Source organism: Dioscorea cayenensis, chromosome 10, assembly GCF_009730915.1.
Source record: "Dioscorea cayenensis subsp. rotundata cultivar TDr96_F1 chromosome 10, TDr96_F1_v2_PseudoChromosome.rev07_lg8_w22 25.fasta, whole genome shotgun sequence".
Lineage (NCBI taxonomy): Eukaryota > Viridiplantae > Streptophyta > Magnoliopsida > Dioscoreales > Dioscoreaceae > Dioscorea > Dioscorea cayenensis.
In genome coordinates, this window is record NC_052480.1 from 19,528,759 (window position 1) to 19,554,950 (window position 26,192).

A 26,192-nucleotide genomic window follows, 5' to 3' on the forward strand; every position below is an offset into this window, starting at 1 on the left:
TGGGGCATATCTTCCTCATCCACATCAACAAAATATAATTAAGCAAGCATGCAATGATTCACAAGAGACTATAAAGAACAAAGAATTACCAATAAAGAATCACAAATAACAATTAAGATGAATTTGCATGAAATTCCCATCGAATTGGGGTCTCTAATGGATATACAAGTATAGATCAATGAATAGAAATCATCCAAAGGAAATAAATCAAAAGAATTCCTAGACTAACTCCCTCCAATATGGTCTTTGATGGTTAAGGTTGAATAAATCAAACATCATCAAGAGAACACCGAATCTCTTTGCGCGCACTCCACTGATGATGCACGTTGAATTGCCCTTGGAAAACTCACCGGAATCCACTAAATCCTTGACTGAAATCATCTCAAACCATATAGGTCTTTAGAAATCTGGCCGCTTCTCCCAAATTCTACAAAAGAATCCCCTTGAAATAAAAAAAACCTAGAGTATTTATAGGATCGAGTCTACCACGGCCTCACCACAGGTGTTGTGATGCCCTTGGTGAGTTAGTTATTGCTTGGGCTCCAAGTCGTATCCTGGCATGGCTCTCTAGGTGTTGTGTGGGTGGATCAAGGGCATGATGGGTTCACAACTACCGTTGTGAAGCCATTGTAGCTTCTGCGTTGCTCCCAATGATTCCACGCGGCAACTGCTTGATAACGGTAGTGTTGAGTGTGGACAACGGCTGTGGTGAGATATCACCACGGCTGTTGCGAGCAGTGGTGAAGTTTTGATTCAGCAGTTTAGCAGTTTGGTCCATTTTGCTTCAGAAGACCCCTGAATTCACTTCTTTTGCCCTAAAAAAAGAAATAAAGGGCATGGTGAACAAAAAATTGAAATTTTGTACTAATTAGGTGCTAAGCATGCCAAATTCCATGCCGAATGCAGTGTAAATGATATAGAATACATGAACTTTCTAGCAATTATCAAATATCCCCAGACTTAAGCGTTTGCTTGTCCTCAAGTAAATAGAAAAGATACAAATAGAAGACATGATAAGTGCTTGACCTCAAGCAACAAAAGATGGAGTTTCAGCAGTATAAGGGAGCAATCAAATACCAGGTAAGATGGACATAAATCTACAAAGAGTAGTCTACTCTGTGGTGAAAAATACTTTCCCAAATGTCTATCTCCTAGTCCACTATCTTATAGTATAAATTGTGTTGCACAAACTTTTTGGGGTTTTATTCAACTTAACCATATACTTTCCATAACTCCTTATACATGAATACTTTTTTTCACAGTCAATAGCTTTCACACTTCCCAAGAGGCATCCCTCTCTCCCACTAGGGCATACTTTTTGTATCCAACTTGTTGGGAGTGACTACACACTACAAAGGAGGTTGCTCTTTCTGCTGTCAACACATTTTAACTAAAACAAGAAATTGACTAACACTAACGACACCCCTACTATAAAGCATCATTGTCTACATAGACATAAGGTGCAAGGTGTACTCAAGAGGGACGCAAGATAGAGCAAAAACGCTCAAAGCAGCCAAACTCTTGAGAAGCAAAGAAAAATTACTAATCTAGCATATATCATGTCCCTAGACCAAAGAAACTCCAACAAGTAAGTGCAATGCCTTTAAAGGTCAACACTAGTATGTATAAAACACAAGCACCGACATTTTTTAAAAACAAATTCCATAAATATAATAATAATTTCATACACTGTCACCCCACACTTAAAGAAGTACATTGTCCTCAATGTATGCATGCATGCAAAAGTGTAGGCAAATATAATAATAAAAGGAAATGAAAGAGTGTATGGTCACTAGTACTTCCTGGTTTCTTAGTTAGGCTGATGAGGGTGATGAAGTTACTCTTATCCAAGCTTCGAATTGTGTGGGACAAAATAGCACCCAATCCTCTCAACCCTGATAGAGACATAAATGGAATGATTTAATACAAGAATAAAATAAAATAAAATCCACAATGATCATAATATAAATACAAAAGCAGCAGCGTAGATGTCCCTTGCTTAAATAAGAAGTACAATGTATGATTGAAATGAAAATACAAAAGCGGTAAATGAAAATCAAGATGGTGTCGCTGAAGTGAGAGGAGACTCCGGCACCAATGGAACTAGAAATGTTGGTGAAGTAGGCACTGAAGTTGATGAGGTGTTCTGGAGCTGCAAATGCACCAAGATCTGTCAGGGAATATCCTCAATCCTCACTTGACCTTCCTTGAGATGGGTCAGGTGCTACTCATCATCTGAAGACTCAAAATCGGACACGTGTACCACCTAGTATTGCATCCCATGAGGTGTGTCCCGCCACTTTATCAAGCACAACGTTAGGAGTGTGGTGACCCTAAGAGGATGCATGCCTCCTAACGACGCATGCCTATGCACCAATCAATCAGCCTAAGCCCCCGTGCAAGCTTGGTGATGTAAGGACTAAGAAATATGGTCACCAGGCGGGGGTAGTAAGACTGATGTCGTATTCTATAGGCTAGCATGTGACCGATGTGAATCGGCTCCCTAGCTACCATACTCCATAAAAAGAAAAGATCTCAGAGGTTTATGACCCCCGTGTTGTCCCCTCGCCCGGTTAGTGTCCACCATAAAATGGCATGGAGGTAGTAGAATGCCAAGCGTCCTAGGGTAGACACCTTTGTGGTCCCATATACGTAGGTCTCGGGGCCTCGAAGTGTTTGGGTCCATACCTAATTTGGGCCCAGGCGGACCAAAAGGTCGGCGTGGAGCTGGGAGTATTACTCTATGTGAGTGTAGTCGACATCAACCTGCTACATCCCCACAGAAAAATCATTGTAGGACATCAAAAACTCCTCTACGAACATTTAGAAACTGATAGTCTCCCTATGTCCGAGGCAAAGGATGGTACGGTCAAGCTCGTGACTTCCATCGTGTGCTCCTAGTAAGTAGGCTCTTCAATGCCAAAAAACCTGATCTCAGCCCTGAATATAATTAAGGTCTCCTACTTAATCGATGAGACCTATAAGCTCAAGTTTCGGCCAGTCAATTAGACATCCCTCGATGAATCTCTGATCAACGAGCCTCCTACATCGTGCCCTCTGCTCGGGATCCCCAAAATGTAGACTAGATGGCTGAGAAGACTCCCTGGTTTTCTTTTTCTTCTCGACCTCTGCCTGTGGGTGGCTGGCAGTTCTCTTCTGACCCATAACTTGTAATTAAGAAAGAATACAGAAAATCAATCAATATAATATGAAAAATACAATGCAGAAATGGACAACGGGCTCACCACGGCTATTATGTGACCATAACAATCTCAACACGCATGTTACCATGGCCATGATGATCCTCTAGATGTGTACATTGGATATACAACGGCCCATTATATGAATCAGCAGTTCTACTGTGCACTTTTCTAGAGCCATCAAGGGTGCATAACGCCTGTGATGCATCCGTTGTGTACTAAAATGGGGCAATGGATAGTTGACAACTGGCAGACACCTTTGTCAGACATTGTTAGGGTAAGATGAGTGGGAAAAAGTTCATAATGGCCTTACAACGGATGCATAACACCCGTTGTGGCTCATCTGTCCCTCGGTTAAAAATTTGAACACAACGGTCTTCACAACGGCTTTTATTCATCGATGAATGGCCATTGTGAAGCCCGACTATAGTGAGAAATTTTTAAACATTGGTTATTTTTATTGGAATACATGTAAAAACATTCACTAAGCATCCCTAAACTATTTCATGCCATTTATACATCATAAAATCATGATTTAAAAGGTTTTAGAAATTTTTTACAAAATTAGCTGAGAAGAGAGGGTTGTTCCGCTATAAAAATTAAAGAGGTCTGGTGCTAAATTATGCAGGAATGGTACCTAAGCTTTCGGGAATCTCTAAACGATCATCATGAAGGGTTCTCCTATGAAGTGGAAGAGAGAAAACAAAGTTTTGAGTGAGGAAAGCCAAGGGTCGGCCATCGGCACCCTATATCATCTCATAATAGCCTTAATAATGGCCAAATAATGGTCGTTGTTCATCGATTCAACTCCCTGAGGCACCACGGTCGTGACGTGCCCATTATTGGGTCATGTCAACTTGGTTAGGGCTAAAAAAGTTGTAAGTATTGGCAACGGCCTTTCTAGGGCTCGTTATACTCACAATAGCCTTACCACGAATGTGTTAAGGCCGTGGTAGAACTCTAGAAAGTCCAGAGAAATAGCATGATCTGAAAAAAATTGTGACAAGTCACCATGGCCGTGACCACTGGTGTGGTAAGCATGTGACAAAGTCACTCAAATTTTCCAGAAAACATAACTTTCTTCATGTACATTACAACATGTGCATAACGGTTGGACCACACCCGTTGTGATGCAAACAATGCAAACAATGAAAACAATTCCTAACAGTGAAACTAGACTCACAAATAAATTTTGCCCATAAAATTCAATATAATTGAGTCAACTTCACACCATTAAATCAAGCATTACTCTTTATTCAATCACTAAATGATAAAAACTAAAAGCTGAAATTAAATGAACTAAAACATAAAAAATACTTAAGTTGCCTCCCTAGAAGCGTTTATTTTATGTCTCGAGCCTGACGTGCCTGCTCTTACCTCAAGTTGACTTTGGTTTTATGGGAGTAAGTAGAGAGGATATTTCTTCGTTACCTGCTTTTGAAGTGTTGGAGTTCATTACCTCAATAGTGCATTCATCTTTCAGTTTTACCTTCCTCCATACCTTCTTTGTTGTTATGGCTCTCACGTTACTCTTCCTATTGCTCTTTTGAAGCTGTGTTTTTGCGGGTTGTGTTGGCTCTTCCTCAAGCTTCCTCTCGAAGTATTCAAGAAAGGGGTTCACAACGAACACATCCTGCACAAAGTTAGAAATAGAAAAGTTAGGTTCATGTGCAAAGTAGCATTCACCTTCTTGGTCTATAGGGTATTTCATGGCGCTTGCAAGTTTGTACACCACTTCTTCATCTCCTACTTTCAATGTCATTTTTCTATCTCTCCAATTGATGAGAGCCCCGAATGTGTTTAAAAACGGTCTTGCAAAGATAAGTGGGATCTCTACATCCTCATCTATGTCAAGAGTCACAAAATCCACGGGAAAGACGAGATTTTTAACGGTCACAAGCACAACTTCCACAATTCATCATGGTCATCTCACTGATCTGTTGGGCAACTGCAAGTTCATTCTTATCGGCCTCAATTCTCCCAATCTAAGCTTCATGTAAATAGTTTATGGCATCACATTGATGCTAACCCCAGAATCAGCTAGTGCATTCTCTTCCATGCCATCACCTAACAAGTATGGGATTATGAAACTTCCATGATCTCTCAACTTCATTGATATCTTTCTATCCATAATGGTGGAATAATTTTCATTAAGAGCCACTATATCAACCTCTTCCAACATCTAATGGTTGGTGAGCAAGTTCTTCAAGGATTTGGCATATTTTGGCATCTAGGACAATGCTTAAAAATAGGGATGTTTATGTGGAGTTGCTCGATGATAGCCATGAACTTCTTGAATTGTACATCCTCCTTGTTGACTTTTAGTCTGGAAGGGTAAGGAACTCGAGTTTTGTATTCTTGAACTATGGGTCGAGCTGGTGATGTCTCTCTAGGTTCTTCCTTAACTCTCTGCTCATCCTCCTCAATGGTTTCTTGTAAAGCACTAGGGTCTTCCTATACTGCTGCCCTCTCTATCTCGACACTTGGACCCTGAACGGCCCTTGCCTTGATGGTCTTACCACTGTGAAGTGAGATGGCCTTAAGCTGTTCTCTCAGGTTTGCTTCAGTGTTAATTGGGAGACTTTTCTGAGGTCTTTCTGTCTAACCTGATTTTCCAAGTTCATGATTGATGCTTGGTCATTTCTCAATATAACACTAAACTCGTCCATTCTAGCATCATTACTCGTCATATACTTGGCAAAAATATCTTCTATGGAGAATTTCCTCTCAGACTGTTGCTATTGTGATTGGTATTAGTAATTCTATTACTGAGGAAGCCTCTACTGTTGATCTTGGTTCCAAGAGAAGTTAGGATGATTCCTTCATCCAAGGTTATAGGTACTGCTATAAGGGTTATTAAGATTCCTCTAACCTCCTCCAATGAAATCAACCTGTTCCACAGGAGCTTCTACTGAACTCACAATTAGGCATTGGGCTTCCCCATGTCCTCCTCCATAAGTCTCAATAAAACATAACGGCCCTAGAATTCAAGCTAACACTCTGACCATTGCTCATAAGTAGATCCAACTTCCGTGTGAGCACATCCACTTTTGCTGCCAAAGCGGTATCTATATCTATCTCATGTAACCCGGCCATCTTTGGCTGCTTACCTCTTGAACTCCAATGTGACCCATTATCAGACATGTCCTTAAACAACTATTCTACCTCTTCAGAGTACTTGTTGCTCAACGACCCACCTTCTATGGCACAAAAATCTATCTGGTTTGGTAATTCAACCCATTGTATAGAATTTGCAATCTCATCCATGAACTAAATCCATGATGTGGGCACCACCTAAGAAGGTCCTTGAATCCCCTGAAATTAGAAAAACCTAGGATATTTATAGGATCGAGTCTACCACGGCCTCACCACGGTCGTTGTGATACCTGCGGTGACTTATTTATTTGCTTGGGCTTCAAGTCGCATCCTGGCATGGCTCTCTGGGCGTTGTGTCGATAAATGACTACCGTAATGGGTTCACAATGACCATTGTGGCTTCTGCATTACTCCCAGTGATTCCACGCTACCACGGAATGATAACAGTAGGGCTATAAATGAGCCAAGTCGAGCCGAGCTTGGCCACGCTCAAGCTTGGCTCGCCACTATTTTTACCAAGCTCAAGCCTACTTTAATCAATCTCGAGCCGAGCTCGAGCTTACTTCAACCGAGCTCGAGCCGAACTCGAGTCTACGCCGAGTTTCAAAAAGTCAAAATTTTTACAATAAATTTTTTTAAAATCAAGTAAAAAGTCAATAGTTCAAACAATAGATTTTTACAAATACATACATATATATGTATGTATGTATGTATTTTATATGTTATATCCTGGTTTATAAAAATCAAGGGATCAAACAATAATTTTCATAAATACTTTCTAAAATATAATTTTTTTGTACTATATAAATTAATTTGTAAAATATCAAACCCAAATAATAATTTTTTTATAAATATTTTTCTTAAAAATACATATTTTTAAATTGTTAGTATTAATTTGTAAAAAAATTGATATATTTTAAAATTAAAAATTAAAAATTAAAAGTAGAGAGAGAGAGGACTTTTAAATAAAATTAAACTGATGTAGGGACTGAAAAATAAGTAAATTGAAAAAGGAGGGACTGTAACGGATATTTGAAAAAGTTAGAAGGACTAATAAATAATTTAAATATAGAAGCTCGTTTAGGCTCACGAGCCTCACGAGCTGAGTAATTTTGGGCTCGAGCTCGGCTTACCAAAGTAAACGAGTAGCTCTAGCTCGGCTCGGCTTGTGAAAAATCGAATCAAATTCGAGCACTAACCGAGCCGATCTCGAGTAGCTCACGAGTAGCTTGGCTCATTTACACCCCTAGATAACAGTAGTGTTGAGAGTGGACAACGGCCATGTTGCAAGCCATGGTAAAGTTTTGATTCAGCTGTTTGGTCTATTTTGCTTCAGAACACCCTTGAATTCACTTCTTTTGCTCTAAAATAGAAATAAAGACTGTGGTGAACAAAAGAATGAAATTTTATACTAATTAGGTGCTAAATATGTCAAATTCCATGCCGAATACAGTGTAAATGATATAGAAAATATGAACTTTCTAGCACTTATCAATTATCACGCAGTTATCTAAATCTACTAAATCTCCTTATTATTATCTCTCATCTCATCCAAACTCTCCTAAAGGCCTTGTTATTATCTTGAAGATGATTAATAATCTCACGCAGTTATCTAATCTTAACCTGTTGCTCCTTAGATGTTATACCTGTAAATGAATAGCTAATCACTAATATCACATAAGTATCTAATATTAGCCTTTAGGTCATTGGATGACTTTCCTGTAGATGAACTTTAAGATGATTGGGGATTGAAAATAGATGCCTGGGAGCCCACTTTATAGATTTGGCGTTTCTCTTCCCCTCCCACATCTTGCTAGAATATACTTGCTTTGTCCACAGTAGGAGGCTCATTATCCCCTCCTTGTGTTTAAGATGTCTAATCAACAATCTCTGAATAACGATCCTTTCCATAAGCAATTTGCGAAGTCAAATATTGTGGTTAACGCAATTAAATAAAATCTCATGCAATGTAAAGAAAGTCAACAACCTTAATATCTATAAATGGATTACTGATCTATAACTCAAATACATATAAATAGATTACTTATCTATTTACCTTAAGGCTTAAGCTTTACATCAATGAGCTCAGAGGTACCCTTCTTTATATGAGGCACTTTAAAATGCTAAAATCCCTTGGTAATACCCTTTAGCAAAGACTTTCCCAGGGATTCACATCCCTGGGTAAAATGTCTCGTGAGTAATAATTCCCCAGAGATTTTATAATCCCTAGCTAAATAGTAACGAATTGTTCTGTGGGTAAATAATAAATTTCCTGGCTTATTTATGTTAACTAATTCTTAAAAGACAAGGAATTTGCCACAAAATATTTCCTAGGCAATCTCCAGGTAATTCTAGCAAGAGATTTTTCCTATGTAAGCCGTTGCTAAATTTTCAAAAATTAAAATGTTAAATCCCTGGGTAATCCCTATGTAATATTTCCTAGGGAATTTTCCCTAGGTAATTCATAAATATTTGGATGGAGAGACAATGAATACTTCCCTTGATAATCCTTTACTAAATATACTTGGGGATTATTTTCTAGGTGATCCTTGGATAATAAAATTTTTAAATAGGATTATTCCGTAGGTAATCCCTTGCTAATATAAAATAAAATTTTAATTACTATTTTAAAATTATATTATAAATTATAATACAAAATCTGTATTAAATCATTTGTTTAGAACAATCAATATTTTTCAATATAATGTACTAAAAATAATAATTACAATATATCATAATTAAACACCAATGATTATATTGAACCGTGCAAAGGCCATTAAAAAACAACACAATTCATAGATACACAATTTGTTTTAATCAAACCTAAAAAACTTTGAAAAAAAAAAAAAGATAAATACACAAATAGAAGATCTCCTCTCAATATCTCTCTTGTTTAGGTTGGATTTCTCCTTTGTTTCTCTAATAGAGATGCAAGAACTCTTTTACAACATTCCTGTGTTTAAATATAAGTGAAATTTCAATGAGATGTCAATAACCATAGCAACATAAGCAAGCGTGAACTTAAGCCACTCTTATAGAACCTTCATTCTCATCTTCTACTTCTAACTAATTCCAACATGATGATCCATCATTATTAAATTTCCAAATGCATGACATCAAGACTAAACTTGAATGCACACCAAAACTCAACTAACCACAATATCCCTCATAAACACAATCATCCAAAACCACCTATATAAATTCACTGAATGTCTTCTCCCACCAAGATCTCTGACTTCTTTTGTCAATAATCAAGCAAACTTCTTGGCACCGAAATAAATTCACCTTCAAGTCTAAATAACCCTTAGCATGATCTATAATCCATAATTTAACTTTCCTAGGTTTAACTCCATAGATTCACACAACAAAAACTAATACTAACTCACCATAACATTATAGAAGATAGATCAATGCAAAATTTAACTCCTAAACAATAATTAAAGAAATCCAATAAGTACAACAGTACCATACACACTCCATGTGGGCTTTATGGTGCCCACATGGCTCCAAGCCAACCCCATGCATACTACATGCACCTGCAAGCAAGCCACATGGTTCCCATGTGGAACCATACGGCTACATAGAAGGTAATACTAGGTTTATAATGATTATTTATCGCCATGATTCGTGTAGTTGATTTCTTCAATGCAAACATAAGGCTTCAATGGATTAATGTGTATAGATATTAAGTTACTTATGATTAATCTTTAGACCAAGTGCTAGAATGTTAGTTTAAATATAATTTGAATTTAAATTATCTTTGTGATAATTTAAAATCAAGCAAATTTAAATAACTATAGTGGTGCATAACATTATCATTTAAATTCTATATTAATCTTAATGTGTATTTTAGATGATATTTTACTTAAAATTTAAAATGGAGTTAATCCTTTGATGGAAAGAATTATATATAGACTAGAAGGAGAAGTCCCCTATCTAACATTCTTATGAAAACCAGACTCCATATGCGGTGTTTTAGTCTTTTCATGTGTGTCGACTCAAGTCGAGTCTTGTTCATTTTTGCCTCGGTAGTGTTGACAGAGTCCTTTGGAGTGTATTCGAGTCATTTTGACTCGTGCGGACGAGCGTGTGCCTGCGTATACTCACTAGCTCGGCACTAGCCAAAGGCCATGCCGCCTGCCCGCACTTACAGGGTGGGTGTAGAGGCTGTCCAGGCAGGTAGCAGAGCAGGAGTACAGGGTGTCCTAGGCACCCTGCAGGCCGCATGTGCTGCAAGACCGGAACATGAGGCGCCCTGGGGGCCCTGCAAACGTGGCCAGGAGGCTGTGTGGAGGCTTGTGTGCTGGTATGTGGGTTGTTTGATTCGTGTGTGAAGAAGCATTTTAAGCCTTCTTAAGCCTAGCCTTCCTTGTGTTTTCACTCTTTCTTGTTATCTTATTTCTTGTTGTTCTCTTAGAGAATAAGTTAGGCTTGGTTGATCTCTTGTTCTTTCTAGTTTAAAACTTCAAGATCCATCATCCTTTCTCTTTGAAATATAAAGGTAAGCTTTCTCATCTTTCTTTGTTTTTCTCCTTGATGTTTGGATGGAATGATGGATCTAGGGTTAGGATTGTGAGCTAGAGAAAGCTTGAAAATTTTCCTTCATTCTTTCTTATTATTGTTAGAACTTGGTAGGATTGTTTACATTGTTGTTCTTCCAAGATTAAGTGTAAACTTGACCTAGTTTTTGCAGGAAATCGTGGTAAAACTTGTTTGTTTCTCTTGTTTATTTCTTTTGGATTGAAGCTAAGATCCTTAAGAACCCCTTTTGAAACCATTAAACCTAGTTTTGAGCCAACCCTAGGACTCGTTTGGGGTTGCATTGCATTTTAGACTTATGGTTTCTTTGTACATTCTTTTGTTTATTTTCTTGCCTGATTTTGGGTGTGTTTGTGGTTGAGTTTTGGTTAGGTGCTGAGAACTCGGCATAAGGCAAGGAGCCCACAGTGGAGTAGTGCTCACGTGGTTTTTAATCACCTAAGTAGTGAGCGGGTTAAGTTGATTGCACATTTCTAGTAGAATATTATCTAAAGATCTTCATTGTTTGATTTGAAAGTACTTTATGGATTTATCATATTACATTGATGTTTTGATCAGTTTGGAAGGATTTCCAATGGTATTGATTTATATATGAAACTCTTGACATTTGAATGAAATCGTTTATGACTATACTCGTATATTGGAGTTGAAATGATTTATGGAACTTTGTACACATTAACATGTTTTTGACATTGACACTTGTGGAAATGATTTTCATTCCCGATATAGGAATGTTATCCTGGATTTGGAATTTATGTTGTGATATGCATTTATTATATTATCGAGCACCGATAAATCTTGATGGTGACAAGGTGTAGCCTATCCTACTATAGTGGCAGTCTTTTCGGCCAGCCTGTAGAGGTAGCGTGGAAGGCTTGGATTTATTTATCCACTTTAGGTGGTGTGTAGAGCCCTGATTGGATAAACATTGGGAACCCATAGTCATCATATGGAGTCCCAGTGGGTTAACGTCAAGGGCATGAGGAGTGATGGTCATCCTCTTATCTGTCTTTCTTCATTTCTAGTCTTGTGTATGTTTATCTTTGAGCATGAACCCATTGTATAAGGAACATGGATCCACTAGTGTGCTTAGCTCTATATATGTATTACTTGCATGTTGTCTATTTTCTTGAAAACCTTGGTTGTATTTGTCACTAGTATGTTTCTTTAAACTCTATCATCATGTTATGATAATGTTGCTTCCTCTGTGCTATCTTTGTGTTCCATACTTTGTATATTCTGAGCTTGTGAATTGTGTTCAGTACTATTTCATTCCATGTGATTGTTAGCCTTACGGTGACTCGAGGGTTAAGTGGTGTGGGTGTCCCTCCTCTGGTTGCCACGGACGTTGTCACGTGCCGGTCCTATGGGACGGGGCTTGACACCATCGACAGGAAAGAATGGAATAGATTGGAAGAGCCCTTGGTTTCTTTAAATGTAGATTTTAGCCCCTTTATTTGTCTTGGCTGATTTGCTATGGCATGAAGTAAGCAATCTTGCTTCCACTGTCTATTAATTGTTTAATTAATGTGATATATTAGATGTTTTACTCTAGTTTTATAATGCAACATATTTACATGTTTATATATCGTATGTCATACTATGAATAATTTCTAACAGTTAGTACTAGAGCCCTATTTGACCTCTGCTTAGCAAATTGTGATGAATTATGATTGATGTAATAATTTTGCCTCATAGGGATTTTATTATATTTTCACAATTAATCAAGAAAAAATAATGGATAATTTTTATCTCTTAAATCATCTACTGGTATTAAAAAACTTTTATTATCCATTAGTTTTATCAATAAAGATGAATCTATTGTGTGTTTATGTCTTCGCCCACATGCATATTATAATTGACACTTGATTCATGTTTTAGGTATGGCTTGCATTGGTAAGCACACCTATTTGTTTTCTTACCTCATTTTATGTTTCATGAGCATGATTATGTTATTTGTAGTAGTTTTAGTTGCAATGTTTTCATATGATGATTGAATATTCTTTATTTAAGTGATGATAATTATGTAGTGTGAAAAAATGAATTCTTCTATGATTGAACTATATTAGCAATGTTTACACTATTATGAGCTTTGAACTACAAGTTGTTTTGGACACTAATATTTACAGGGTGATTTGTCTTTAATATGAGTGATCTGATTACTTGAGAATAATATTTATTAAAATCACATATCTACTGGTATACGTTGTTCAATTCTTGAGTGTGAACATATTAAGGATTTGCTAGAGGCAATTGATATATAATTTGGAACTTTGGATAAAGCCCTTTCTGGTTAATTATATTAGAGTTATCATCAATAAAATTCACTATTAATAAATATGTAAAATAGCGCATCATTAAAAAGGGTAGTGGGTCATTTAAATCTCTTGAGGTTGAATTAATATAGCTTTCTTATGTATCTTACCACCAAGAACTCTCTTATTATTACTTTAAAATCTCCTATAACACATATGAAGGTAAAAATGGTTAATCATTTTTTTTTATCATGTGTGTTTATAAGGAAGGGAGTTTGATAATAGAAAATAGTGAAAGTGCATAAGCAAAGAATAAAGGATGATGTCTACTTAAATTAAGAATAATAAAGAATCCTAATGTTTCATTAAGTAAATTGAGACACATGAAGAAGGATTATTATAAATACAAGATGTGTTTACTTAATCTCACATGTAGCAGAGCACTGTAGCAACACGGTAGAAAGTACTGTAGCAGTACTGTTCACAGCCGGCCGAGAAAACAGGAGTTCAGAGGATCCACACGGGCATGTGGAAATTATCCACGCCCATGTGGAAATTCCGCACGGGCGCATGAAGCATCCACGCCCGTGTAGTCGCCCGATTCCAGTTCTATTTAAAGCCGAATCAGCCTTGATTTTTGGTATTCTTTTCTCCATATTTTCGGCAACTTGAGAGAGGGCTTCGGCTAGGGTTTTGAGCGGTATTGGCTAGGTTTTGGAGAGGTTCTACAGCTCCGACATCGCGCGTCATTTGGAAGAAGGTTATTGGGAGAGCTTTCGTCGGCACCGATCCGGCGAGGTGTATCCTAGGCCGGACAAAGGATCCTTTGCGACGAGTAGAGGACTCTCCATAAGACCATCGACACAACCATCGAGGGGGTTTCTTTATGATTCATTGCTTTTACATTCTATTTCTTTGATTGTACTTAGCTCCATGGAGAGCTAAACCCCTAGTGGGTACTTGGGTATTTGTGAACCCTAGGATGTATTCGTTTCTTTGAATCTCTTTATTATGCTTTCAATAAATTGATGTTTATTGTGAGTTCCAACCTTGAATGCTTCATTGTATGAACATTTCCCCTAGAGTGACACTAGGGTTGAGAGTTCTTGTTGGTAACCTCGTGAGTGAGTAACACACCACGAGCGTTAGACAAAGCTAGGTTGGAGAGGGTTGAGAGGGTGAGTCGAGAGGTACAGGAGCGTCCCCTTTCCCCTCCGAAGTGATAGATTCTACCTCCGTTCCTTGAGTTCTTTGCGGTCATAATAGAGTGAATGGTCTAAGGGATGAACTTCCGCTGGGGCTTAGTTGCGCGTGCAACGGAGTGAAGCGTTGAGGTGATCTTAGTATCTAGGGCTCAATTGTGGTTAGGAACGTTCCACCTGGACCAAAGGGTTAGGTCTATAATTAGGAAGAGATTTATCACTTGGATTCCCTAGAGCTCATTGCAACTCTATGCGAGTGTGAGGTGTTGAGATTGTTCGATTTCTCCTCCGGGACATGTATAGAGTTAGGCATAGTTGACCTTAGATTTGGGACTATGTAATTAAGGATTTCCACGACTCACCATTGCATTGATTAGGAAGCATAATAGAGGGTTCTTGCACTTGAAACAATTATCCTATGCGGAGCATTATCCTGGTACCCCATCTTTATTGATTGCCTTACCCCCTTCTTTACTTTTGCTCTCTTATTTATTGCTTTTATTGTTGAGAATTGAATCATTGTCACACACATCATCATTGATCTTTCACATAGCTAAGAATTGAATTAAGTATTTTTTATTCCCAACTCCCTGTGGATTCGATACCCGCTCACCTGGGATTATTACTTTGACAAACCCGTGCACTTGCGGGATATACGCAAGCGGACTTTGTCAGGAATGTAATCCAATAAAGTGAAGTAAAAATACAAAGATGAATTTAGTTTGCAAACTTTCTTTGTAACATATGTGCATTTATATTTCTTATGTCTGATAAGGTTTATAATCTATATGAGAGAAAATTTAGGCCCGATGATTGTTATATGTATTCTTTAGAAAATTCCCTAAAGGTCTATGGGTTAAAGAGTTTGTTGTTCAACTTATATTACTAGAATTATAAAATCAACAAATGTAACTTGTTGTGAATTGCTTGATCAATGGGAGTGATCAGCGTCTTAATTTTTGAGGAAGATCATGTAGTTGTTATAAATAATATCTATCAAGTTAGGATAAATATTGAATAATATCTATTAATGATCTAAGTCATGATCTAGAAGATCTGGTTATGTTACATCTACCAAAAGTTGTTGACTAATTTGTTAAGAAATAACCTCTTAAAGGTTATGGTGATGCAACTAATAAGTGCTTGAATGAATGTACTAATTATTATTCTTTATAGCACTTTGCATGTAATTGTTGAATATATATAATTGGATTTGGTGCTTAATTCACTTCTATTTCATATTCAGGCTAGAATGAGGACATTTAGATCAAGATGAACAAGTCTGAGGTGATTCGAGCCAATTTTCAGAAGAATATTGTAACAACGCACAGTTTATGTACGGTAGCAAATCACTATTATGGTATTGTAGCATAAGCACAAAGTTTTCTGAGTGGCAGATCATTCCAGTGATTTACACGAGGATGAGCCATTTTACACGGCCGTGTACAGCCCGTGTAACCCCAAAATCAATAGTTTAAAGCATTCCAGAGACCTACACATGCACGAGTTGATCTACACACCCATGTACATGCCCGTGCAACCCCTAATTTGCTATTTTGGAGCTTCCAGAGATCTACACAGTCACAAATCAAACTACACGACTGTGTAACCTCAGAATTGATGTTTTTGAAGCTTTCATAGAGTTACACGAGCAAAGTACACGCCCATGTACTTACCAATTTTTGGGGGCATACAAAGAGGTTTCCAAGATCCCACCCTTAAAAAAAATCCTGGTTTGACCAAGTCTATCTTATCCTTTCGACAACTATGAACCCACATTCTAGGAAACCTCCTGCTACATGTTATTAAAAAAAACACAGAAAACTTGGTAGCGTTTTTCTCTCTATCACTGCTATAGTGGTGTGGGTGGAAGAGATGGGAGGTTCTCCATGATCGCGACTGCCAAACAATGGTCCAAGTGACTTCCGAATTCAAGGTTAGCCTATCACCTAGTTTTGGTGGCTTGGGTTCGTTTTGATTGGGTAGTGTTAGGTCTGGAAGCTTAAATTGCCATTATATAACAAGCAAGAAGCTGACATGGCACGAGCAATGAGTAATGATTTGGCAATAAAGTAACAAAGATGATGAAATGGCAAAAGACACTTGATGATGTGGCAAGAAGAGAAAATAAAGGCATAAAGGCTAGAAGATCATGGGAGGAGCTTATGTTTGGAGAATTTCTCTCAATGAATCATATATTGAAAGTCTATCTTTGGAAAGAGCATCAAGGTGAAAGAATCTCTCTTGAAGAGCAAGTTTATCTTAAATATGATTTAATCTATCTTTGGTAAGATCCAAAATGATAAAATCTATCTTTAGTAAACTCTTTTTTCATGAGAGATTTATTTGTTGAAGACCATGTGGAGGATATTCTAAAGAAAAGAGTAATCTATTTTTGGTAAGCATAAAGATCTTTCCTTGAAGACCAAGGATTGCATGGAGCTTAGTTTGTGGGAAGCTATTTGAAGACACAAACTAAGAAAGGCAAGGGCAAGCCAACATGATTCTCAAGACCATAATTAGCAAAGCAATTTCAAGGAAAGATCAAAAGCTAATTATGGGTTAAGCTATTTGAAGTTATAATCTATTCAAGGACACAAGACATCTATGGCAAGATTTGATAGAAGATTGAAGACCCAAGCTTGGATGAATAAAGATCATGCTTGGAAGATAGTAAAGAGCTAAACTTGGATGAGAGAAGATCAAGTTTATTAAGAATATATTGAAGACCAAATTTGGATGAATAAAGATCAAGTTTGAAGATTTTGTAAAGACCAAACTTGGACCAAGTTAGGAAAGAAGATTGGGGAGATCTTTAGAGACCATCTCTTGTGAGATGGATTCGCACCTTGGTAGGTGCGACCCTTGGGAGAGGAACCTGCTAGTATGATATAAGGAAGAAGGCTAGTTGTTGGTAGCAGGAGCTCGGGAGGAGTGGACTGCGTCAATGTGAACTGGAGTAACCGGGAAGGTTCGAGATGTCACAAGTCATGTTGCAATGGGAGCTGGAACTTAGTTAGGATCAGTAGGTGGGACGCATTACAAGTTTAGTTGTAATAGGAGTTGCAACGTCTAACTTTAGAAGGTGTCCAAGTTAGGAAGCTGAGGAGACGGATTTAATGTACTCGACGTAGAGACGAATTTTAATGTTCAATTCAATGTTTATTAATATATTTCTTTCAAGTATCTTGTATTGTATTTATCTTCATTTGTATTATCCATATGAATAATTATTTTTATATATAAATGGATGCTTTCTTTCTTACTTCTCTTACTGGTATTTATTCAATGTCTTGTAACTTGTAGTTTTTTAAAACATCAATTGTATTTTACATACATATATATTTAGTTGTTTAGGCTTTGTATTTTACCTACATGTTTTCATGGTCGTTTTTATAATTTATATTGATTGTGCTTTCTTTCTAATCTTTTTATTATTCAACACAAGATATATGATGGTTTATGTATATAGGCCTCACTTGTTATTCTTCTAACCTACTTCTTTAGGACATGGTTTCCATTATCACATCACTGATACATACTTTTATAATTATATAACATGTACCAACTTTTTCGTCTTTTAATATAAATTATAGCCTTTATAGGTTGTATTTGTTTTTATTGGTCATTTTTCTTGTTTTAAATAATTTGTTTTTCCTTTCTTTGTGTTAGGGATTTTTACTGCTCACCTATCCGAGAGACACACACCAAGGTTGGGATTTCGCCACATGGACGTGGATGCAACGGGGCTTCGGGTTCTGGTTGATCAGAGTGAGAGACAGCGGTAGGACAGAAGGACAGATGAGGGGATGGGGGGACCCATGCACACCAAACCACCTCGGGCACTCCACAGATGGCGCCAACTTTTATTTGAATGTCGGCTGCTTATTGGTCCACGTTGTAGTGGGCCCGGGGGCCGGCCATCTGGTAATATTAACTCGAATGGCCGCCGCTAGTTAGGGCATTGCCTATATAATGTCACCAATATGCTTTAATATGTGTCCTTTGAAGGAGCTCCTTTGGTGACACTCCATTTTTTTAACTATGCCTATTCCTCCTAAAAGGATTCGTTTCAGTGCTAGAAATTTTTTCCTTACTTATCCTCATTGTTCTTTACCGAAGGAGGAAGCATTGTCGCAGTTACTTGCAATTCAATTGGCAAGTAACAAGAAATTCATAAGAGTTGCTAGAGAGTTGCATGATGATGGTGAACCACACCTACATGTCCTACTTCAATTGGAGGGAAAGGTGCAGATAACAAATCAGAGATGTTTGATCTCCATCTATCTCTTCCTCTAGAATATTTCATCCTAATATTCAGACTGCAAGATCTTCTTTGGACATAAAGGCTTATATTGAAAAGGATGGGGATTTTATAGACAAGGGAGAGTTCCAGATAGATGGAAGGTCTTCAAGGAGTGGTCCTGTAAATCTGGTTGAGGTTTACGCGGAGGCATTAAATGCTGGTTCTGCTGAAGAATCTTTACAAGTTATAAGGAAGAAGGATCTAAAGTCTTTCTTTCTTCAATATCATAACCTGAGGGCTAATGCGGACCGTTTATTCGCACCACCGATCTGTGTTTTCAAATCTAAATGGGTTGTTCTTCTTTCATTGTTAATACAGGTATTCACAGCGGTTACTTGATAATTTTATTGTTGATGACACTATGCGGTCAGAGGTGAATAATGTATATGTTCTTAGAACGGATATTGATTAGTTGGTGAGTTTAATATTGGAAGGTCCAAGCAGGGTAGGTAAAACAGCTTGGGCTAGATCATTGGGACCACATAACTATATATGTGGGCACATGGACTTTAATGCAAATGCCTTCAGGAACGATGTCATGTACAATGTGATTGATGACGTGGCACCTCAATATCTTTAGTTGAAGAATTGGAAAGAATTGATTGGTGTGCAGAGAAACTGGCGGTCAAACTGCAAGTACGGGAAACCTGTCCAAGTTACTGGTGGTGTTCCTATGATTATATTATGCAATCCTGGATCTGATTCTAGCTATTCTGAATTTCTTGAGAGACCTGAACATATTTCACTCCGACAATGCACACATCAAAATGCGGTTTTCAAGTTTGTTTTTTCTCCAATGTTCAGGCAGTCAGGTGATATGTCCGATTCTACATCGGTGTCTATTTAATTTACTGATTGCTATTATCGAGTAAATCTCTCTGTCATCCAGACAACAGATGGATTCCAGAACCGGCATCCTCATTTCTACGGCACAGGCTGAGAGTGGAGTGTATGTTTGGGATCTGGTTAATCCTCTTTATTTTCGGTTGCTTGAACATCACCAACGAAAATTTCATAAACCATATGATATTGTCATCATTCGGATACAATTCAACTATAATCTGAGAAGAGCTACTCAGATCCATAAGTATTAGTCAACTTTCCCTTTTTTTAGTACACTTCAATCCAGTGGTTGTGGTTTTGTCCATGTATTTTGCAATCATGTATTGTCATTTCTAAATAGTCTTAGTGTAATTTCAGTCACCAATGTAATACGCGTTGTGTCTAGCTTTGCTAGCAAATTAGACCAATATGTACTCGACATGGAGACAGATTTTAATGTTCAATTCAATGTTTATTAATATATTTCTTTCAAGTATCTTGTATTGTATTTATCTTCTTTTGTATTGTCCATATGAATAATTATTTTTATATATAAATGGATGCTTTCTTTCTTACTTCTCTTACTGGCATTTATTCAATGTCTTGTAACTTGTAGTTTTTTAAAACATCAATTGTATTTTACATACATATATATTTAGTTGTTTAGGCTTTGTATTTTACCTACATGTTTTCATGGTCGTTTTTATAATTTATATTGATTGTGCTTTCTTTCTAATCTTTTTATTATTCAACACAAGATATATGATGGTTTATGTATATAGGCCTCACTTGTTATTCTTCTAACCTACTTCTTTAGGACATGGTTTCCATTATCACATCACTGATACATACTTTTATAATTATATAACATGTACCAACTTTTTCGTCTTTTAATATAAATTATAGCCTTTATAGGTTGTATTTGTTTTTATTGGTCATTTTTCTTGTTTTAAATAATTTGTTTTTCCTTTCTTTGTGTTAGGGATTTTTACTGCTCACCTATCCGAGAGACACACACCAAGGTTGGGATTTCGCCACATGGACGTGGATGCAACGGGGCTTCGGGTTCTGGTTGATCAGAGTGAGAGACAGCGGTAGGACAGAAGGACAGATGAGGGGATGGGGGGACCCATGCACACCAAACCACCTCGGGCACTCCACAGATGGCGCCAACTTTTATTTGAATGTCGGCTGCTTATTGGTCCACGTTGTAGTGGGCCCGGGGGCCGGCCATCTGGTAATATTAACTCGAATGGCCGCCGCTAGTTAGGGCATTGCCTATATAATGTCACCAATATGCTTTAATATGTGTCCTTGAAGGAGCTCCTTTGGTGACACTCCATTTTTTTAACTATGCCTATTCCTCCTAAAAGGATTCGTTTCAGTGCTAGAAATTTTTTCCTTACTTATCCTCATTGTTCTTTACCGAAGGAGGAAGCATTGTCGCAGTTACTTGCAATTCAGTTGGCAAGTAACAAGAAATTCATAAGAGTTGCTAGAGAGTTGCATGATGATGGTGAACCACACCTACATGTCCTACTTCAATTGGAGGGAAAGGTGCAGATAACAAATCAGAGATGTTTGATCTCCATCTATCTCTTCCTCTAGAATATTTCATCCTAATATTCAGACTGCAAGATCTTCTTTGGACATAAAGGCTTATATTGAAAAGGATGGGGATTTTATAGACAAGGGAGAGTTCCAGATAGATGGAAGGTCTTCAAGGAGTGGTCCTGTAAATCTGGTTGAGGTTTACGCGGAGGCATTAAATGCTGGTTCTGCTGAAGAATCTTTACAAGTTATAAGGAAGAAGGATCTAAAGTCTTTCTTTCTTCAATATCATAACCTGAGGGCTAATGCGGACCGTTTATTCGCACCACCGATCTGTGTTTTCAAATCTAAATGGGTTGTTCTTCTTTCATTGTTAATACAGGTATTCACAGCGGTTACTTGATAATTTTATTGTTGATGACACTATGCGGTCAGAGGTGAATAATGTATATGTTCTTAGAACGGATATTGATTAGTTGGTGAGTTTAATATTGGAAGGTCCAAGCAGGGTAGGTAAAACAGCTTGGGCTAGATCATTGGGACCACATAACTATATATGTGGGCACATGGACTTTAATGCAAATGCCTTCAGGAACGATGTCATGTACAATGTGATTGATGACGTGGCACCTCAATATCTTTAGTTGAAGAATTGGAAAGAATTGATTGGTGTGCAGAGAAACTGGCGGTCAAACTGCAAGTACGGGAAACCTGTCCAAGTTACTGGTGGTGTTCCTATGATTATATTATGCAATCCTGGATCTGATTCTAGCTATTCTGAATTTCTTGAGAGACCTGAACATATTTCACTCCGACAATGCACACATCAAAATGCGGTTTTCAAGTTTGTTTTTTCTCCAATGTTCAGGCAGTCAGGTGATATGTCCGATTCTACATCGGTGTCTATTTAATTTACTGATTGCTATTATCGAGTAAATCTCTCTGTCATCCAGACAACAGATGGATTCCAGAACCGGCATCCTCATTTCTACGGCACAGGCTGAGAGTGGAGTGTATGTTTGGGATCTGGTTAATCCTCTTTATTTTCGGTTGCTTGAACATCACCAACGAAAATTTCATAAACCATATGATATTGTCATCATTCGGATACAATTCAACTATAATCTGAGAAGAGCTACTCAGATCCATAAGTATTAGTCAACTTTCCCTTTTTTTAGTACACTTCAATCCAGTGGTTGTGGTTTTGTCCATGTATTTTGCAATCATGTATTGTCATTTCTAAATAGTCTTAGTGTAATTTCAGTCACCAATGTAATACGCGTTGTGTCTAGCTTTGCTAGCAAATTAGACCAATATGTACTCGACATGGAGACAGATTTTAATGTTCAATTCAATGTTTATTAATATATTTCTTTCAAGTATCTTGTATTGTATTTATCTTCTTTTGTATTGTCCATATGAATAATTATTTTTATATATAAATGGATGCTTTCTTTCTTACTTCTCTTACTGGCATTTATTCAATGTCTTGTAACTTATAGTTTTTTATAACATCAATTGTATTTTACATACATATATATTTAGTTGTTTAGACTTTGTATTTTACCTACATGTTTTCATGGTCGTTTTTTTATTTATATTGGTTGTGCTTTATTTCTAATCTTTTTCTTATTCAACACAAGATATATGATGGTTTATGTATATAGGCCTCACTTGTTATTCTTCTAACCTACTTCTTTAGGACATGGTTTCAATTATCACATCACTGATATGTACTTTTATAATTATATAACATGTACCAACTTTTTCGTCTTTTAATATACATTATAGCCTTTATATGTTGTATTTATTTTTATAGGTTGTTTTTCTTGTTTCAAATCGTTTGTTTTTCCTTTCTTTGTGTTAGGGATCTTTACTCTCACCGATCTTGGAGACACACACCGAGGTTGGGATTTCGCCAAGTGGACGTAGATGCGACGAGGCTTCGGGTTCTCGTGGATCAGAGTGGGAGGCAGCGGTAGGACAGAATGACGGATGAGGGGATGGGGGGACCCACGCGCACCACTCCATCTTGAGCACTCCACAGATGGCGCCAACTTTTATTTGAAGACCGATAGCTTCCAAGAGATAATAAATAACAGTATACATGTGACATATATAAAATGTGGAACTCTAACACACAAGTATGTATTCAATGGCGAATATTAACTCCACCACTCGTTACAGGAGCCGATACAATTACAATGACAAGTATGGAAGCTATTACAACCAATGTCGGTATCAATATAAACAGGCAAACCCATATCAGCCACTGGACTATGGATGAAGTAAACCAAACAACAATCGGAAGGTGCAAAAGGCGAAGAGGAAAACGAAATACATTATCGAAGAAACAAAATGTGGTCCAGACGGCAGCAGGTACAATGGCATCAACGTACATAACATTACCCTCTGTCAGAACAAGGGAAAACGACCAAGATAGAAGCCATATACCTTTAAAATCACTCTACCTAACAGGCTCAATGAAAGTGTTGTATATACCAGAAATAGAAATGATGACAAAAGATGTTAAACCACTGACAACTATGCAAGGAGTAATCTTACTATTTGTCAGTATAGGATAGGAGGCCACACCTAGAATCAGAGAGCCTCCTAGATTTACCCAAGTATTCCAGGGATACTCAACGTACAAAGCAAATGCAATAAGTAGGACAGAACTACGATCCTACCACATTATGTTGATTTAAAAAAATTATCATTAACAAGGTCGGATCGACGTATATAGAAGATATGAAGAAATACATCAAAATGTCAACCTGCTATCCCGTGTGGAGTGCATTCCGAGACAAAGATGGTGAACACTCCGGAAAATATTCAAATACAATAAAAAACGCATTACTATTGACTAGACTATGGATGAAGTAAACCAAACAACAATCGGAAGGTGCAAAAGGCGAAGAGGAAAACGAAATACATTATCGAAGAAACAAAATGTGGTCCAGACGGCAGCAGGTACAGTGGCATCAACGTACATAACATTACCCTCCGTCGGAACAAGGGAAAACGACCAAGATAGAAGCCATATACTTTTAAAATCACTCTACCTAACAGGCTCAATGAAAGTGTTGTATATACCATAAACGGAAATGATGACAAAAGATGTTAAACCACTGACAACTATGCAAGGAGTAATCTTACTATTTGTCGTATAGGATAGGAGGCCACACCTAGAATCAGAGAGCCTCCTAGATTTACCCAAGTATTCCAGGGATACTCAACGTACAAAGCAAATGCAATAAGTAGGACAGAACTACGATCCTACTACATTATGTTGATGAAAAAAAATTATCATTAACAAGGTCGGATCGACGTATATAGAAGATATGAAGAAATACATCAAAATGTCAACCTGCTATCCCGTGTGGAGTGCATTCCGAGACAAAGATGGTGAACACTCCGGAAAATATTCAAATACAATAAAAAACGCATTACTATTGTATATAATAGGGGGTACCACAATAAAGAGTTGTATCGAAGTAGGATTGAATATCTGGCTAGGATTTATATAATGGTGAAATTACTAAATAAATAAACATTTGAGTGCTTTATTGCGTCTACTTATGTTCTCCGACGATTATCAGTAAACATATAATAAAGAAGATTATAAATGTGCGCATTGCCAACTAATATTGAAAACATATATATTATTCATAAACGGTCGCGCAGCACGATACATAGTTATACAAACCGTTGAAAATACATAGATATGGAAACATAACAAAATATAAAAAATATATATATATATAATGTAAAATACATTATAATTGTTTTCACTGAAGCGGTAAGGTACTTCCACTACGTAGTACTGTCATAGCTTTAGAAATAGATCTTCCAATAATAACACCAAGATCATCTGGACCCATCGAGATACTTGCACGTCCAGTGGAAGGACTTGAGTAGCCCACTTCCCGAAATAGACGGCCCAATATCAATACCCTCTGTGACCTTTGGCCAAGTCCTTGACATGTCATTTTCCATAACCATTGTTGAGGCCCTATCACGGTATGATTCACCCGATAATAGCAAGAAACGATCATAAGTCTGAAGCTTCGATGTACTCCGACAAATAGCTCTTGAAATAGGGGCTTTAGCAACATGCATAAAATCAACATCATCCATGCTGAAAGACGGAGAATGAATATTCACTGACGGACCCTGATATATGATATTATTTGATTTCCGTGCAGCTGCTAGCTTTAATAAACCCTTGAATTTTGTGAAATGGGATCCTACCCTGACATTTGAATCAACCACGTAACAGAAAGCTTTCTAGGGTATAGAATCATGGACAGGCTATAAGGAAGTAGTACTCTGCCAGCAAAGTATGCCCTATATCCACCCTCTTATCATGAATCTCCATGATGACCAAACCAGACACATTGAATGGGACCTGGGGATTATATTCTATTCGGCAGTGATCAACCCTCAGACTGTGCCTTTGAACCTTAGCCCAAGACAATTCGGAGAAACTAAGAAAAACAAGATTAATCGGAGTTAGATCAGTTGTTAACCTGTACTCCGACCGTCTTGGGCTGTGATATTGAGCAGTAACCGACTGTAACTGAGCATCCATGAGAAAATGGAAAGAAGAAGTAAATATGAAAACAAAAAGAAACATCATGGCCTTAATAAGGCTGAGTAGCTTCCATATGAAGAAAAACGAGTGTCACCGAAGTAGATTCCTCAAGGACACATATTAAAGTGTATTGGTGACAATATAAAGGCATTTGCTTTAAACAGTCACGGCCATCCGAGTTAATATTACCAGATGCCCCCCACCCCCCACCCCCGGGGGCCCAAAGCCACATGTACCAATAAGCAACCGGCATTCAAATAAAATTTGGCGCCATCTGTGGAGAACCCGAGTTGGAGTGGTGCGCATGGGTCCCCCCGTCCCCGCATCCATCCTTCTGTCCTACCGTTGTCTCCCACCGTGATCCACGAAACATAGGACAGCACAATACAGAGTTGTATCGAAGTAGGATTGAATATATGGCTAGGATTTATGTAACAGAGAAATTACTAAATAAATAAACATTTGAGTACTTTATTGCATTTGCCTATGTTCTCCGACGATTATCAGTAAACATATAATAAAGAAGATTATAAATATGCGCATTGTCAAATAATATTGTAAACATATATATTTTTCATAAACGACGGCGCAACGCTATACGTAGTTATACAAACTGTTAAATAT